The sequence below is a fragment of the Ascaphus truei genome, chromosome 6 (genome assembly GCF_040206685.1).
Source record: "Ascaphus truei isolate aAscTru1 chromosome 6, aAscTru1.hap1, whole genome shotgun sequence".
Taxonomy (NCBI): Eukaryota; Metazoa; Chordata; class Amphibia; order Anura; family Ascaphidae; genus Ascaphus; species Ascaphus truei.
This window is the reverse complement of record NC_134488.1, coordinates 16,163,376-16,181,217: the sequence shown is the minus strand read 5'-3', so window position 1 is coordinate 16,181,217 and position 17,842 is coordinate 16,163,376. Positions and strand designations below refer to the sequence as shown.

Sequence of the window (17,842 nt, the reverse complement as noted above, 5' to 3'; positions counted from 1 at the left end):
ATTTCATGATCTGATAATGCGCCAATAGAATTAAGGTGCTCCCAATTTAATCTGGGCAGGCGGGGAGAAAATTGGAAGTTGAATGAAGCCTTACTAAAGACACCAGAGGTGGTACAAACAATTAATGGGGAAATAGATCAATTATTTAAAACTAATAAAGGAAGTGTGAGCTCTCAGATAACTTTATGGGAGGTGCATAAGGCAACTCTCAGATGCTCACTCATCAGCATTGCAGCTAGCAGAAAGAGGGAAAGAAATTAGAACATTTTAGAGTTACAAGAAAAGATGGCAGAGCTCTCAACTGAGCATAAAAACTTCAGGTAGGGCGGAGACTCTAAAGAAATTAAAGTATACCAGAATTGAGCTAAGTCTGCTTCTATCCTCCTAGGTGGAAAACACGTGGAGTTGGTGAAAGAGGAAATGTTACGAAAAAGCAAACAAGCCAGATACCCTGCTGGCTACAAAACTTAGAAACAAATAATCACATTTTAATATACATTCTATCAGGCGCAAATCAGGAGGTATGACCTCTAACCCTAAATTTATAGTAGAGGAATTTAAAAACTATTATGAACAGCTATACGATGGGAAAAAGGTCATACATAGGGGGCTATGCACTAAGCTCCGAGCTTTCGCGCTGGCCTGAAAAAAATTAGCACGTCCGATAAAAAATGAAGCCGGCGGCGCGATTCACTAAGGCACTCAGCCCATTTTTTATCGGACGTGCCCAAAACTGGCTTATCGTGCGTGCAATGTATTTCCCCCCTGCTATCGCACTTAAAGTTCCCGTACGCTAGCTGATTGAAAAAAAAGCCGCTTGTAACATTTGCATGGAGATTTGCCATCTCCATGCAAGGCTGTTACAGGCAATCGTACAATAAATAAATACATTTTAATTATAGTGTACATGAGCAGGGGCTATCCCGAGCTGAACCGCATTGGTTTCAGGTACGAGGACCCCCTACTTCTGGAGATACAGGCTCCGTTATGGGGTGCCGGTATCCCCTGCAGAATTTCAATGTCCCGGTCACGTGACATGGACGCTTGAAAGTGCTGATAAGGGGCTTTTCCTCCCAGTCTTGCAGAGAAGGACTGGGAAAGTAAGTTAGCCCTTACACAGGGATAAGTGTTTGTTGCTTTCTTTATTTTGTTTTTGTTTGCTGTGCATTGTTTAAAGGGAACAGCTAAATAAAGCCATGTTTTAATTTCACTCAAAACTGTCTCTATTAATGTACCTCTGCACACATCTTACAGCGATAAAATGGGGATTCATGCTTTTACAAATACAAAACAAAAATGTTCTGGCTGCAGTGGAAGCATTGTTTGCTAAGTGATAATTGTGAAAGACGGGGTTGCAGACCTGTCTGAGACTGGTTTACTGTAAATGTACAGTCACATCAGTCTTCACCATATTCACTAGAGTTGTGAAACAAAACTTTCACGTTGGCCCCATAAAAAAAACCCAGTATTTCTTGAGGTTAAATATCTTGAAAATGGTGCAGGACACACGTTTTTCTGTCTACAGTATCTATGTGCGTTCCTCAGTGACTGCTATAGTTTTGTAACAGAGTTTGTTTTTAGTTATATGTACAGCAAGGCCCCGCTTCTCGGCGCCCCACTTTTTGGCGATCCGCCGATACGGCGGTACCTAGAACGGGGCCGCCATATCTGCACATAACAAGCCAGTCAGAGGTTGCACATGCGCAGAATGGGCAGGTCCGAGGTCGCACATGCACAGAACGGGGGGGGGGGGGGGCGGGGGTTTGCTGAGGTTGCACATGCGTAGAAGGGCGAATTGCAGGTCCGCGCATGCGCGCACACACCGAAAATCGCCGGTTCCGCTTTCCGGCGATTTTCGCTTTGCGGCGGGCCCTTAGAACGGAACCCGCGGTATGCCTGGGCCCTGCTGTATTACAAAAGTGCTGAAGAAAGCAGAGTTTTTTCTTCGGGTTGTGTCAAAAACTGCTTAACAAAATATCATGAAACTTTAAGATACAGGAAAAAAAACACCCACTATGTACAGACACACATCTGTGCGTACACTGTATATATACTGTAGTTATAAGGCAGTTTTTGGACACCTCTGTTGTAAGCATCTGCTTTGTTGATATCAGGCACCAACCATACAGTAGGTCGTCTCTGGGCATCCATTGATTTTAGTGTAACTAGGCCAAAGGCAGATCTGCATTCCCAGTGCTGAGGACATCGAGTCTACAATGATGAATGGGGCTGGATGAAGTCACTCTGAGCATCCAATCGCATAGCAGCTTTCAGAGAGGCTGAGCAGCTTCTGCAGATGCATTGAGCATCACAGACTGTCAGAATGGGAACACAGCCCCTGCTCCCTGACAGGCTTTAGTAATAAGTTCTCTGTTTACCCGTGTCTTGGAGTGAGTCTCAAGGTGAGTGTGTTGAATGGCATTTCACTTTCAGATTCAGCTTTCTGCTTGTAAATGCATATTTGACTTTCCCCTGTAATTAGCTGCCCCAGCTCTGCAGCAAACCTTTGACCAACACCCATTATCTCTGCTCTCAACTCCTCTCCAACCTCTCCTCACTGCACCCATGTCGTTTTCAGCACTATCTCCTTCTGCACCCAGCTCCAGACTGGCATCTATTCTATTGCACTCAAATGCTGTCCCTGATCTTCCTAACTCCTGACCATATACTGACAAGCAACCCAGGCTTCTGCACACATACATTGGTTATCACACTTCTCCCTTACTCCTATGCAGTACCCTCATTGCAACGGGGAAGCCAGGCACTGAGGTTCTGTCCAGCACTGCTCCCTACTGCATCCAACTCTTGTTCTGCATGCATATTTATTGGACTGAACTCATGTCCCGCATCCCTCACTGCTTCGTGTCCAGTACATCACCCTTCCCTCTCCATCCGCAGTCAGTCACACTGTATACTGATGAACATCCCTCGCCACTGCATCTGTTTAATGACCCATATAATAAGCATCCATATGGCACTTACATTCTGCTTTATACCTACTGTCCAGCATTCCTCTATTATTCACTGTATGCTAATTAGCCCCACATCCTCTAAAACACATGCATTTAGCACCACCTTTTCAAACTGTGCCCATATAGTGATAACTACCCCTCCTCACTGAACCTATGTATAAGTAACAAGTACACTCCCAGCTTCACCCTTCTACACAGCAGCATACCTCTCCCCAGCACCATTTAAATGAGCATCTCACTTCTAACTGGCTCATGTAAAGTAATTCTGTTTGCACAAACCCTGCAAGCTCTGAACCCAACACACACACACACACACACATACACACACGTGTCAAAAGGAGTGCTATGGGTTCTGACCAAATCTACTGTATACCAAAAAAAAAAAAAAAAGCGCCAATGCAACATCCAAATGACAAAGTATATAGTTAAATACTTATCTGTTTGTCTTCTCATAAGTATGGGTCATTTAGTTAAACTCTTTGGCCAAAGCATTATAAGCCTGCTGCCCTATCACAGCATGACTTCTCACCTCTTAAGTAGCAGTTCTTTTCATGCACCCGTGGAAGACTGATCTATTAAGACATTTCTCCCTCTATTACAGAGGTAAATGAGAGTTTTCACAGTTTGAGTTCGGACCTGCAAAGGGGCCATGCCTTGGTGTGGCTGCAGGCTTATAACGCTTTGGCCAAAGAGTTTAACTAAATGACCCATACGGTATGGTACTTATGAGAAGACAAGCAGATAAGTATTTAACTATATACGTTGTCATTCGGATGTTGCATTGGGATGTTGCATTGGGATGTTTGCAGCCATGTACGGACCCTTATCTGTTTAATGAGTACCACCCTTCTGTTTTGTAAAAATAAACTGACCTCCTCACTAAACCAAAAAGCTGACAAGTACCCATTCGACTGTACATTGATAACAACAGTAGTACACTATTATATGCAGATCAACCTTTCGTTCTGTAAAAGGTATGTCAATCACAATCAATCCACCCTGCCCCATATTGTGAAGCTCACCCCTTCTCATGGCTCCAGTACCTCTCTTCACCCTTATGCTGACAAGCAGCTTACCTGTTGAATCTATTCAATTAGTGCAAACTTCAATTGACCTATATTAAGACAAGATTATTATCTACCAAGGGTGTCAATATTTTGTAAGCACATTTTCTTTTATCGTGCTCACTGTCACTTGTAGCTGCTGGGCATGATAATGGCTCTTTAACGCTACTGTACAAATCCACTATATATTTTGGAAAGTTGTATGTCTGCTCGCTATGCATTTGGACACCTTTTGAGATATTGTAACCAAACTTTACATTATGGTTCCTGAGATCAAGGAGAAAAGTTTTGGTTTATAATTGGATGACATTTGGAATCAAGATGCAGATTGAACCTTTAAAACTATGTTTCATGGTCTAGGAGCCATGGCTCTGACAGACAGACACATGGGCTCCCTTGTTACCATACCTTCTTATAATCAAGCACACCATACACACTGGCAGATACACATACATATACGCAATTGAAAAAAAACTTTGTTAAAGTGTAGTTAAGGTTTGTTGCGCCTGATGGAAAAAACTAAAATATAGTTTACCCAACAGCACTACAATAAAAATGCACACAGTTAATTTCATTAAGAAACAAAAACATTAGCCTATCCATTTATAAATCACAGTATTTTTTGTTTTGCCAAAATTTCCAAGCAACCCCGGGTACGTTTAACTAGTTCACTATAAGACACTAATGCCGTTAAACACCCAGCACTGATGTCCTGAAATTGTAATAGTATATGGAATCTTTGCATAAAATACAGCAAAAAAACAAAAAAGGCAAAGAGAAGTGGGGCAGAGGGGCAAGGAGGGCTAAAGCCAGAGTACGCAGCCACATCCACTTAAAAGCACAACCAGCAAAAAAATTGCAAAAGCACACCCCAATACCAGATAATACAAACTAGCTTACATATTTATTGACATTGCAGAGGTCAACGTTTCAATCTTGTCCGGGGCCTTCATCAGGACAGGATAAAGATAACGGGAATGTTGACTGTGCTATGTCAATACATACCGTTAGGTCCGGAAATAATTGGACACTGATACAAGTTTGTTATTCCGGCTGTGTACCAAAATAAATTTAAGTTACAGTTAAATAATGAATATGGGCTTAAAGTACAGTCTATCAGCTTTAATTTGAGGGTATTCACATCCAAATTGGAGGAAGGGTTTAGGAATTACATCTCTTTAATATGTAGCCCCTCCTTTTCAAGGGACCAAAAGTAATTGGACAATTGACTCAAAGGCTGTTTCATGGACAGGTGTGGGCTATTCCTTCATTATTTCATCATCAATTAAGCAGGTAAAAGGCCTGGAGTTGATTCCAGGTGTGGCATTCACATTTGGAAGCTGTTGCTGTGAACCCATAACATGAGGTCAAAGGAGCTCTCAATGCAAGTGAAACAGGGCATCCTTAGGCTGCAAAAAAATAAATCCATCAGAGAGATAGCAGGAACATTAGGAGTGGCCAAAGCAACAGTTCTGTACATCCTGAGAATAAAAGAACGCACTGATGAGCTCTGCAACACAAAAAGGCCTGACGTCCACGGAAGACAACAGTGGTGAATGATAAAGAAAAACCCCTTCACAACATCCAGTCAAGTGAAGAACACTCTCCAGGAGGTAGGCATATCATTATCCAGGTCTACCATAAAGAGAAGACTTCACGAGAGCAAATACAGAGGGTTCACCACAAGGTGCAAACCATTCATAAGCCTCAAGAATAGAAAGGCCAGATTAGACTTTGCCAAATAATATCTAAAAAAGCAAGCCCAGTTCTGGAACAGCATTCTTTGGACAGATGAAACTAAAATCAACCTGTACCAGAATGATGGGAAGAAAAAGTATGGAGAAGGCTTGAAACGGATCATGATCCGAAGCATACCACATCATCTGTAAAACACAGTGGAGGCAGTGTGATGGCATGGGCATGCATGGCTTACAATGGCACTTGGTCACTAGTGTTTATTGATGATGTGACAGAAGACAGAAGCATGAATTCTGAAGTGTATAGGGATATATTGTCTGCTCAGATTCAGCAAAGTTGATTGGACGGCGCTTCACTTTACAGATGGACAATGACCCAAAACATACTGCGAAAGCAACCCAGGAGTTTTTTTAAAGCAAAAAAGTGGAATATTCTGCAATGGCCGAGTCAATCCCTTGATCTCAACCCGATCGAGCATGCATTTCACTTGCTGAAGACAAAACTTAAGGCAGAAAGACCCACGAACAAACAACAACTGAAGACAAGTGCAGTAAAGGCCTGGCAAAGCATGACAAAGGAGGAAACCCAGCGTTTGGTGATGTCCATGCGTTCCAGACTTCAAGCAGTCATTGCCTGCAAAGGATTCTTGACAAAGTATTAAAAATTAACATTTTATTTATGATTGTGTTAATTTGTCCAATTACAATTGAGCCCCTGAAATAAAGGGACTGTGTATGAAAATGGTTGCAATTCCTAAACGTTTCATACGATATTTTTGTTTAACCCCTTGAATTAAAGCTGAAAGTCTGCACTTCTATTGCATCTCGGTTGTTTCATTTGAAATCCATTGTGGTGGCGTACAGATCCAAAATTATGAAAATTGTGTCAGTGTCCAATTATTTCCGGACCTAACTGTATGTGTTTTTTGCATTATCTGGTATTGGGGGAAGCTTTTGCTAGTTTTTGCTTTCAGAAATTTTAAGCGTGTGTTTATTTATTTTTTCATTTTATAGGTGCTACACCCATGTCTACTACACCCATCTACTGCAGCCAGCGGGGACCAAGGCTTAGAACCATTAGTCAGACCTTACACATGTCTATTACTGAAGGACTTTACTCTGGAAACACATACTGTAGGTAGAGAGGACGTTGTATTAAGAAGGGTAAACAAATAGTGCCCTAAACAGCAGTCTAAGCTGCTATTTTATTTTTTTAATTTAATTTTCCCCCTTTTAATATGTGCATAAATGCAATCTACACAATGATACATAATTAGCTAAGTTGCCAATCGATCCGTTCTCCTGTGATCGATCGGCGAAGATTCGGCGGTTCACTAGATGGCTGCAGAGGAGTGTTCTGCAGTCAGTGGAACACATTTGCATATTAATATGACAAAGTTATGTGGGGAAGATCATGTGACCAGGCAGTCACTACGTACAATTGGTGCACTGATTACTGTAACCTCTTGGGTTGCCAGGTGGCTTATCCAAAAATACTGGACACAATGGTAAAAGATGCGACCCCCACACCTCCCGAATACATATAAAAAGACCCCCACCTCCCCAATACTGTACATATAAAAAAGACCCCCACCTCCCCAATACATAACAAATATACCCCCACCTCCCCCATAATCATCTCATCCTGCCCTCCCCGCCCCCCCATCATCACGAACTCATCTCCCCAGGCTGGCCCCCATCACAATCTTATCCCCCCCCTCTAATATCATCATCTCATCCTGTCTCCCCATCACCATCATATCTCCACAGGCGTGCCCCCATCACCATCATCATCTCCCCAGGCTGGCCCATATCATCATCATCTTGCCCCCCCTCCCACAGTCCAGGAGCCGCGACCCGTCCTCGCCTCTGTCAGCACCAGGCCAGCCCTTTCAGCTGCGCTTGCAGTCCTCACGCTTCCCGCTGCATCCGACCGCTGCCCTCGTGCTTGCCACCGCAAAAATGGTAATACCCGACACATAAGTGCCCGATATTTCCTCCGATTTTATACCGGACAGGCATCCGAATTCCCGGCCTGTCTGGTTGAAATCCGGACACCTGGCAACCCTAGTAACCTCCTGCTGTCCGGCCTTCCTGCCTCTCATCTGTCTCCCCTACAATCTATCCTAAACGCTGCTGCCAGAATCACTCTACTCTTTCCTAGATCTGTCTGTGTCTCCCCTGCTGAAATCTCTCTCCTGGCTTCCTATCAAATCCCGCATCTCACACTTTATTCTCCTCCTCACTTTTAAAGCTTTACACATTTCTGCCACTCCCTACAGTACATATCAGCCTTAATTCTTGCTATGCACCATCCTGACTCTTGCGTTCTGCTCAAGGATATCTTCTCTCTACCCCCTTTGTATCTAAAGCCCTCTCCAGCCTTAAACCTTTCTCACTAACTGACCCACATGTCTGGAATGTCCTTCCCCTCAATACCTGACTAGCACCCTATCTATCCACCTTTAAAGACCCAACTTAAGACACACTTGTTTAAAGAAGCATATGAGTAGCTCCGGGGCTAATGCTATACACGATACATAAAGCTTGGCCCCCTGCAGATGCACTTACCTGAATGCCCTCCCTCTGTCTCTGTACGTTCTTCCTACCTACCAATTAGATTGTAAGCTCCTCGGAGCAGGGACTCCTCTTCCGAAATTTTACTTTTATGTCTGCAGCACTTATTCCCATGATCTGTTATTTGTATTATTTGTTATTTATATGATTGCACATGTATTACTACTTGTGAAGCGCTATGTACATTAATGGCGCTATATAAATAAAGACATACATACACTGCTAGAGAGAGGGCAGGGCTCAAAAAGGGGTGTGTGAGAGCCCATTTCAGAAGAGAAAGGGGATGTGACTCTGTAAATTGTTGCTATAGAAACAAAAAAGGCTTCTTACATTAGATTACATTTTGTATGTAATCTAGAGTTGTTAATAAACAAATGCTACAAGTATTTTCTCATAGTACAGAACTGATTTATTTAAAAAACCCACACATGTAGGATATTGCTTGGACTGCAGCTTTAAAAGTCTTTATGAATTACGAACCACAGCACACATCCTTCAATAGAGAGCAAAGATGTAAACATGAGGTAAAACTTTCATATACCATTGGTTGGGAAACGTTATGCAGAGTTACACTAGGAATAATGGCTAAAATTTGAAGATTTGATTTGGAGAATAGTAGCAGACATGTACCATAGTACTGAGTTTATTTACTAAAAAAAAAAAAAAGTATCGGATACACCAGCAGGAGTGGTGGGAAGCAAGGGAACCTGTTCAGGACAATATAACAATGCTTCTTAGAACTTGGGTACCTAAAATAAAAACAATTGGGCCATATTTACTAAGGTGCTAAGATGTAAAGAACCTTACATCCCATTAAAGGGAGTAGTCCATAAGATATCTTATGGCTATGCACTGCTTATAAATATGGCCAATTTTCTTCTCACTCTAAAATGTAACGTTAAACTTAACCCATCTATTCATCAGCACCCACTATTAATCACATCCTCATTGTGTACCATTGTGTACCATTATTGCTTCCTCCCTGTTTCCATCACCACTGCACCTAAATAATGTCAATCATTCTCCAAAATCCCATTAACATTTTCCACTGCACCTATACACTCAACCGCTCACTGCCCGCTCATTCTACCTGGAATCCTACTCATTGCACCAGTTTATTGACCCTCATCCAACCCTGCTGTTCCCAATATCTGAGCAGCAACCCTTTCCCAACTATACTTACATAATGGGGCAGAGGAATAACCATGTGCATGACCATGTACAAAGATGCACAACTCATAATTTGATTCTGCAACCCTTGCACACCTGACACGCCTCTCTCTCAAATGGTTGTTTGCTGATAGGCCGAGTGCAAACCATGGAGACGACTGATGTGGTGACAGCAAAGGTAGGATGGAAATGCTGCTCAGCTCCCTGTGTGTAAGTTACTTCTTTCTCTGAATGAATCTATGTGACTGTGTGCAAGGTGGGGAGCTGAGAGACCCACAGCCATTACATTTCCCATTACGCCTTTGTCTGTCCCTAGTCTCTCCTATGTCATGTCACTCATGTTGTAACTTTCTTCTACTCTTTGTCACTCTAAACATGCTTGTTGACTTTTAAATGAACATGACTTGTTTTGGAACCCTCCAACCTTATAGTTAACATACAACAATGCAACATTTTAAATCATTTTGCAGTAGTTCTCTATAGAGAATGGAGACACAACAAACTTTTATTTTGACTCCCTCTGTAGCCTCTCCTGTCTCTTACCATATTCAGACATTGGGGTGTACAGTAAATACGTTCTGAATGGTCTACGGAATTACAGAGCAATTATTGCACTGTATTGGAATATTTAGCATTATACATACTTTTTCTGGGTCATAAAACGGTTTGCTTTTAAACCTACATTGCTGCTTTAGTCTGTATCTGGTCACTGCCCCTGAATCTTATCATTAGGTCTCCCAACACTATTTAGTTCCACATCTCACCTGATAGTCTCACTCATCCTTTCTTAATGTCCGTACTCCTCTCCCCGGGAGATGTGTGTAATTAGGAGTATAATAAACATAAGCCAAGAACACCAAAATATAACCAAAGTCCGGAAAGTCCAGTCACTTGAATGACTTAGAAGTGAATATACAGTAATCCCTCGATACACGGAACAGATACAGATGGAGTCAGAGTTACTGTTTTCGGTGCCAACATGCTTAAATCCGCGGCTCTGCTTCTGAATGGGACCCGCAGAGTTAATCCTTCCCTTGATAGGCCATCAAGAAACTGATACTAATCTTCCCGCGTTAACCTGGCCGCGATTATACCTAAAATCACAGCGCGGCCGAAAAACAAAGTGCATGAATCAAATGAAACCGTACATAGCTGTCACGACGCGCGCAGCGTTCGAACTGAAAAGCAGCAGACTGGCGGGGAGACTTTGAAAATAGTTTTAGCCAGGCGACAGCCGTGTCACGTGAGTGGCCCAGCCAATGAGGTGAACCGCTCACGGCCACGCCTCCCTGTCTCCTCCGACTGCCTCCTGACAACAGTTCAAGTTGCCGCATCGGTGACGTCCCCGGATATCGCTGCCACCCTGCAGCTCCTGTATAATCGGAGCCATACTGTTTTCGGGGCCCTGACCACACACAGCTGCGGTTCAGTCCGGTGGCCGCATGCGATCTTGGCACTGAAAATAGCAAGTCTAGTTACATCTGTCCGCTCCTAAACAGCTGTCTGTAAAGTGAGATTCTGTATCTCAAACCCGATTATCCCATTGACTTCCATTATATAAATGAATATGGCAAAAAAATCCAGCCCCAAGACATAATCAAACCACGCTTAAGAATGCAGCAAACCTTTTCTAAGCACACATTTATTGGGAAACCGATAATTGTATGATAAAATATTAACAATAATTGTCAAAATGAAAAGCGTGGGAAAACCAGTTCAGTATGAAAAGTGCACACAAACGACCTAGAGCAGCAGTATGAACTGCGCTAGGACAAATGACAGACCGCGCATGGTACGATTTCTCCCCCCCCCCCTAAAATGTATAGTTTAGAGATTCAAAATTCCGTAAATGTGAATGTAATATTCTGTAACACTTGCTAATGTAGTTCCGTTATAGCGATATTTCGTACATCACTGCTGCGACACACTTTATTCGAGCAAATACCCAGTATGTACCTGGCAGATACCTGGAATACGCCGCTCCTCACCTCTGACAAGCCCCGTTGCGTTTGCCTTCCCAGCCTGGGTTCATGCCTGGCTGATGGGCGGCTGATCTGTTAAATGATAATGATTAGGATTTAATAGGCTGCAATGCTTCGCGTGTCTACCAGATGGCATAAATTCATGAATTGTAATGCAGTATATATATATATATACTGTGCAGTATTGCAGCCAGCGGGAATAAAATGCTTCAATCCCTGCCTGGAAAATAACGCAATGCACTCGGGCAGAAAACAGTCACAAACCTCAATACACCCGAGTATACCCGAATTCGTGGGACTAGCCGAGCTCGAATAAAGTGTGTCGCCAGTGTCAAGTTGCTGTATATCGAGTTGCCGTATATCAAGGGATGCCTATACATGCCTTCAACATTTCGGTGCAGAATGCACCTTCATTATCCCTGATAGGACTTTCCTGATTTTCGTTATATTTTGGCGTGCTTGACTTATTATACTGCTAGGCTATATTGGCCAGGATAGTGTAGCTGTTAGCACCCAGTTTATTTAATTTAGTTCTTTATGCAGTTCTAGACCAAGTTTTTGGGCCGACTTCGACTTGGTGATACTGGTTATAGCTAGTGTCATTAAGAATGTGCATCTGGAAATAGATACTACAACTCGATGGAAAGCTGTGCAGGGCAGGGATTTAGTGGGGTGGTATTGTGATTATTTTATCAAGGCCAGTCCTTATTAACGCTCTGCTGATCACAACACAAACAAGGCTTGTTTTGCTAACTCAGAGCCTTTCAATCTGCTGATGTCATCACTACTCTTCCATATGCATATAGGAGGCAGGCAAAGGTTTTCCTGTATCAACTTCACATGAGCAATATCTCTGCTCACTCTTCTCCCCCTCCTCGTCCACACAAGCGCATCTCCCCAGCTACGCATGTGCAGTTCCCTGCTTCAAACTACCTGTGTACAGTTCCCCTTTACACAAACTCACGCACACCTGCTCTATCCTATTCATTCGTGTGCTGCAAGTACATTTTCCCACAGCCATGCATTTACAGGTCCACACAACGGGGAACCGTGGAGGTCGTCCACCGCACTGGCTCTTTCACAGTTGTCCTTTAAAAACAACTTATGCAAAACCCTCTTTCTGAATTGCACATCCAGAGTCTTCACATGCCTCCCTCATTCACAAATGGCACGCTCACTTTGCATGTACTGTAGCAGGTCCTCCTGAAAACCACAAATACTGGTCTTACACATTCTACAGTCACAGATTTACAGAGCACAGTCCTGGACACATTTGATTTGACATGGGTTGCAATAGACCCATATTACGTCTCCTCGGGAGTATTATCTGAAGGGAATGTGTTAACTTGTGTTGTTTGAAGGTTCCATAGATTTACATAGGGGCTACTGCTGCATTAAGTGGGGGGAGCTGATTATGGTTCTCTAATGCTGCCACAAAAAGTATGTCATTCCAGGCACCTGGGCTGTTCTAATTAGCTGAATTTCCTAGGTGGTTAAAATGACTCAGCTTTGCCTAAGGGCCCACCGTGTACAGTGAGCAGTGAATCCGTGACTACATGATGTGATGACATATTGTTTTTTATTCCGTCAACCTAGTGTCACCTTTAGCTGCTAATAATGTGATGGCATATTGTGTTTTATGCTGTCAACCCAGTGTCATATTTAGCTTCTCTAATATCACTGAAAGTTTTTGTATATCTGTGTCATCCTGTCCAATGTAATAGGGGACTAACTGGCTATATTCACGTTATCCAGCCATGCAAGGATTCTGTGATATTACCTGATATAACTCTGCCACACTGGTTCCCTATTCCTAACTCTGCCACACTGGTTCCCTATTCCTAACTCTGCCACACTGGCCCCTAACTCTGCCACACTGGCCCCTATTCCTAACTCTGCCACACTGGTCCCCTATTCCTAACTCTGCCACACTGTCCCCTATTCCTATCTCTGCCACACTGGTCCCCTATTCCTAACTCTGCCACACTGGTCCCCTATTCCTAACTCTGCCACACTGGTCCCCTATTCCTAACTCTGCCACACTGGTCCCTCTTCCTAACTCTGCCACACTGGCCCCTATTCCTAACTCTGCCACACTGTCCCCTATTCCTAACTCTGCCACACTGGTCCCCTATTCCTAACTCTGCCACACTGTCCCCTATTCCTAACTCTGCCACACTGGCCCCTCTTCCTAACTCTGCCACATTGGTCCCCTATTCCTAACTCTGCCACACTGGTCCCCTATTCCTAACTCTGCCACACTGGTTCCCTATTCCTAACTCTGCCACACTGGTCCCCTATTCCTAACTCTGCCACACTGGTTCCCTATTCCTAACTCTGCCACACTGGCCCCTATTCCTAACTCTGCCACACTGGCCCCTATTCCTAACTCTGCCACACTGGCCCCTATTCCTAACTCTGCCACATTGGCCCCTATTCCTGGTCCCCTATTCCTAACTCTGCCACACTGGCCCCTATTCCTAACTCTGCCACACTGGCCCCTATTCCTAACTCTGCCACACTGGCCCCTATTCCTGGTCCCCTATTCCTAACTCTGCCACACTGGTCCCCTATTCCTAACTCTGCCACACTGGTTCCCTATTCCTAACTCTGCCACACTGGTCCCCTATTCCTAACTCTGCCACACTGGCCCCTCTTCCTAACTCTGCCACATTGGTCCCCTATTCCTAACTCTGCCACACTGGTCCCCTATTCCTAACTCTGCCACACTGGTTCCCTATTCCTAACTCTGCCACACTGGTCCCCTATTCCTAACTCTGCCACACTGGTTCCCTATTCCTAACTCTGCCACACTGGCCCCTATTCCTAACTCTGCCACACTGGCCCCTATTCCTAACTCTGCCACACTGGCCCCTATTCCTAACTCTGCCACATTGGCCCCTATTCCTGGTCCCCTATTCCTAACTCTGCCACACTGGCCCCTATTCCTAACTCTGCCACACTGGCCCCTATTCCTAACTCTGCCACACTGGCCCCTATTCCTGGTCCCCTATTCCTAACTCTGCCACACTGGTCCCCTATTCCTAACTCTGCCACACTGGTTCCCTATTCCTAACTCTGCCACACTGGTCCCCTATTCCTAACTCTGCCACACTGGCCCCTCTTCCTAACTCTGCCACACTGGTCCCCTATTCCTAACTCTGCCACACTGGTCCCCTATTCCTAACTCTGCCACACTGGTTCCCTATTCCTAACTCTGCCACACTGGTCCCCTATTCCTAACTCTGCCACACTGGTTCCCTATTCCTAACTCTGCCACACTGGCCCCTATTCCTAACTCTGCCACACTGGCCCCTATTCCTAACTCTGCCACACTGGCCCCTATTCCTAACTCTGCCACACTGGCCCCTATTCCTAACTCTGCCACACTGCCCCTATTCCTGGTCCCCTATTCCTAACTCTGCCACACTGGTCCCCTATTCCTAACTCTGCCACACTGGCCCCTATTCCTAACTCTGCCACACTGGCCCCTATTCCTGGTCCCCTATTCCTAACTCTGCCACACTGGTCCCCTATTCCTAACTCTGCCACACTGGCCCCTATTCATAACTCTGCCACACTGGCCCCTATTCCTAACTCTGCCACACTGGCCCCTATTCCTGGTCCCCTATTCCTAACTCTGCCACACTGGCCCCTATTCCTAACTCTGCCACACTAGCCCCTATTCATAACTCTGCCACACTGGCCCCTATTCCTGGTCCCCTATTCCTAACTCTGCCACACTGGTCCCCTATTCCTAACTCTGCCACACTGGCCCCTATTCCTAACTCTGCCACACTGGCCCCTATTCCTAACTCTGCCACACTGGCCCCTATTCCTAACTCTGCCACACTGGCCCCTATTCCTAACTCTGCCACACTGGTCCCCTATTCCTAACTCTGCCACACTGGCCCCTATTCCTGGTCCCCTATTCCTAACTCTGCCACACTGGCCCCTATTCCTAACTCTGCCACACTGGTCCCCTATTCCTAACTCTGCCACACTGGCCCCTATTCCTAACTCTGCCACACTGGCCCCTATTCCTAACTCTGCCACACTGGTCCCCTATTCCTAACTCTGCCACACTGGTCCCCTATTCCTAACTCTGCCACACTGGTCCCCTATTCCTAACTCTGCCACACTGGTCCCTCTTCCTAACTCTGCCACACTGGCCCCCTATTCCTAACTCTGCCACACTGGCCCCCTATTCCTAACTCTGCCACACTGGCCCCTATTCCTAACTCTGCCACACTTGTTCCCTATTCCTAACTCTGCCACACTTGTTCCCTATTCCTAACTCTGCCACACTGGTCCCCTATTCCTAACTCTGCCACACTGGTCCCCTATTCCTAACTCTGCCACACTGGCCCCTCTTCCTAACTCTGCCACACTGGTCCCCTATTCCTAACTCTGCCACACTGGTCCCCTATTCCTAACTCTGCCACACTGGTTCCCTATTCCTAACTCTGCCACACTGGTCCCCTATTCCTAACTCTGCCACACTGGTTCCCTATTCCTAACTCTGCCACACTGGCCCCTATTCCTAACTCTGCCACACTGGCCCCTACTCCTAACTCTGCCACACTGGCCCCTATTCCTAACTCTGCCACATTGGCCCCTATTCCTGGTCCCCTATTCCTAACTCTGCCACACTGGCCCCTATTCCTAACTCTGCCACACTGGCCCCTATTCCTAACTCTGCCACACTGGCCCCTATTCCTGGTCCCCTATTCCTAACTCTGCCACACTGGCCCCTATTCCTAACTCTGCCACATTGGCCCCTATTCCTGGTCCCCTATTCCTAACTCTGCCACACTGGCCCCTATTCCTAACTCTGCCACACTGGCCCCTATTCCTAACTCTGCCACATTGGCCCCTATTCCTGGTCCCCTATTCCTAACTCTGCCACACTGGCCCCTATTCCTAACTCTGCCACACTAGCCCCTATTCCTAACTCTGCCACACTGGTCCCATATTCCTAACTCTGCCACACTGGTCCCATATTCCTAACTCTGCCACACTGGCCCCTATTCCTAACTCTGCCACACTGCCCCTATTCCTGGTCCCCTATTCCTAACTCTGCCACACTGGTCCCCTATTCCTAACTCTGCCACACTGGCCCCTATTCCTAACTCTGCCACACTGGCCCCTATTCCTGGTCCCCTATTCCTAACTCTGCCACACTGGTCCCCTATTCCTAACTCTGCCACACTGGCCCCTATTCATAACTCTGCCACACTGGCCCCTATTCCTAACTCTGCCACACTGGCCCCTATTCCTGGTCCCCTATTCCTAACTCTGCCACACTGGCCCCTATTCCTAACTCTGCCACACTGGCCCCTATTCCTGGTCCCCTATTCCTAACTCTGCCACACTGGTCCCCTATTCCTAACTCTGCCACACTGGCCCCTATTCCTAACTCTGCCACACTGGCCCCTATTCCTAACTCTGCCACACTGGCCCCTATTCCTAACTCTGCCACACTGGTCCCCTATTCCTAACTCTGCCACACTGGCCCCTATTCCTGGTCCCCTATTCCTAACTCTGCCACACTGGCCCCTATTCCTAACTCTGCCACACTGGTCCCCTATTCCTAACTCTGCCACACTGGCCCCTATTCCTAACTCTGCCACACTGGCCCCTATTCCTAACTCTGCCACACTGGTCCCCTATTCCTAACTCTGCCACACTGGTCCCCTATTCCTAACTCTGCCACACTGGTCCCCTATTCCTAACTCTGCCACACTGGTCCCTCTTCCTAACTCTGCCACACTGGCCCCCTATTCCTAACTCTGCCACACTGGCCCCTATTCCTAACTCTGCCACACTGGCCCCTATTCCTAACTCTGCCACACTGGCCCCTATTCCTAACTCTGCCACACTGTCCCCTATTCCTAACTCTGCCACACTGGTCCCCTATTCCTAACTCTGCCACACTGTCCCCTATTCCTAACTCTGCCACACTGGTCCCTCTTCCTAACTCTGCCACACTGGCCCCTATTCCTAACTCTGACACACTGTCCCCTATTCCTAACTCTGCCACACTGGTCCCCTATTCCTAACTCTGCCACACTGGCCCCTATTCCTAACTCTGCCACACTGGCCCCTCTTCCTAACTCTGCCACACTGTCCCCTATTCCTAACTCTGCCACACTGGTCCCCTATTCCTAACTCTGCCACACTGGCCCCTATTCCTAACTCTGCCACACTGGCCCCTATTCCTAACTCTGCCACACTGGCCCCTATTCCTAACTCTGCCACACTGGCCCCTATTCCTAACTCTGCCACACTGGTTCCCTATTCCTAACTCTGCCACACTGGTCCCCTATTCCTAACTCTGCCACACTGGCCCCTATTCCTAACTCTGCCACACTGGTCCC

The 17,842-nt window shown here is 45.8% G+C and overlaps 1 protein-coding gene across 2 annotated transcripts in view; it reads left to right on the top strand.

Moving 5' to 3' along the window:
- The first annotated feature begins 2,316 nt into the window (after positions 1-2,316).
- Positions 2,317-17,842, top strand: part of GRAMD1B (GRAM domain containing 1B) — a 133,787-nt gene continuing 118,261 nt past the window's right edge. Inside the window, exons 1-2 of one of the 2 annotated variants that reach the window (XM_075603420.1) lie at positions 2,327-2,402; positions 9,615-9,658. The gene's annotated coding sequence lies outside the window, so the exon portion shown is untranslated. Of the gene's footprint in view, positions 2,403-9,614; positions 9,659-17,842 lie in introns of both variants that reach the window. The other variant, XM_075603422.1, reaches the window with a different exon arrangement.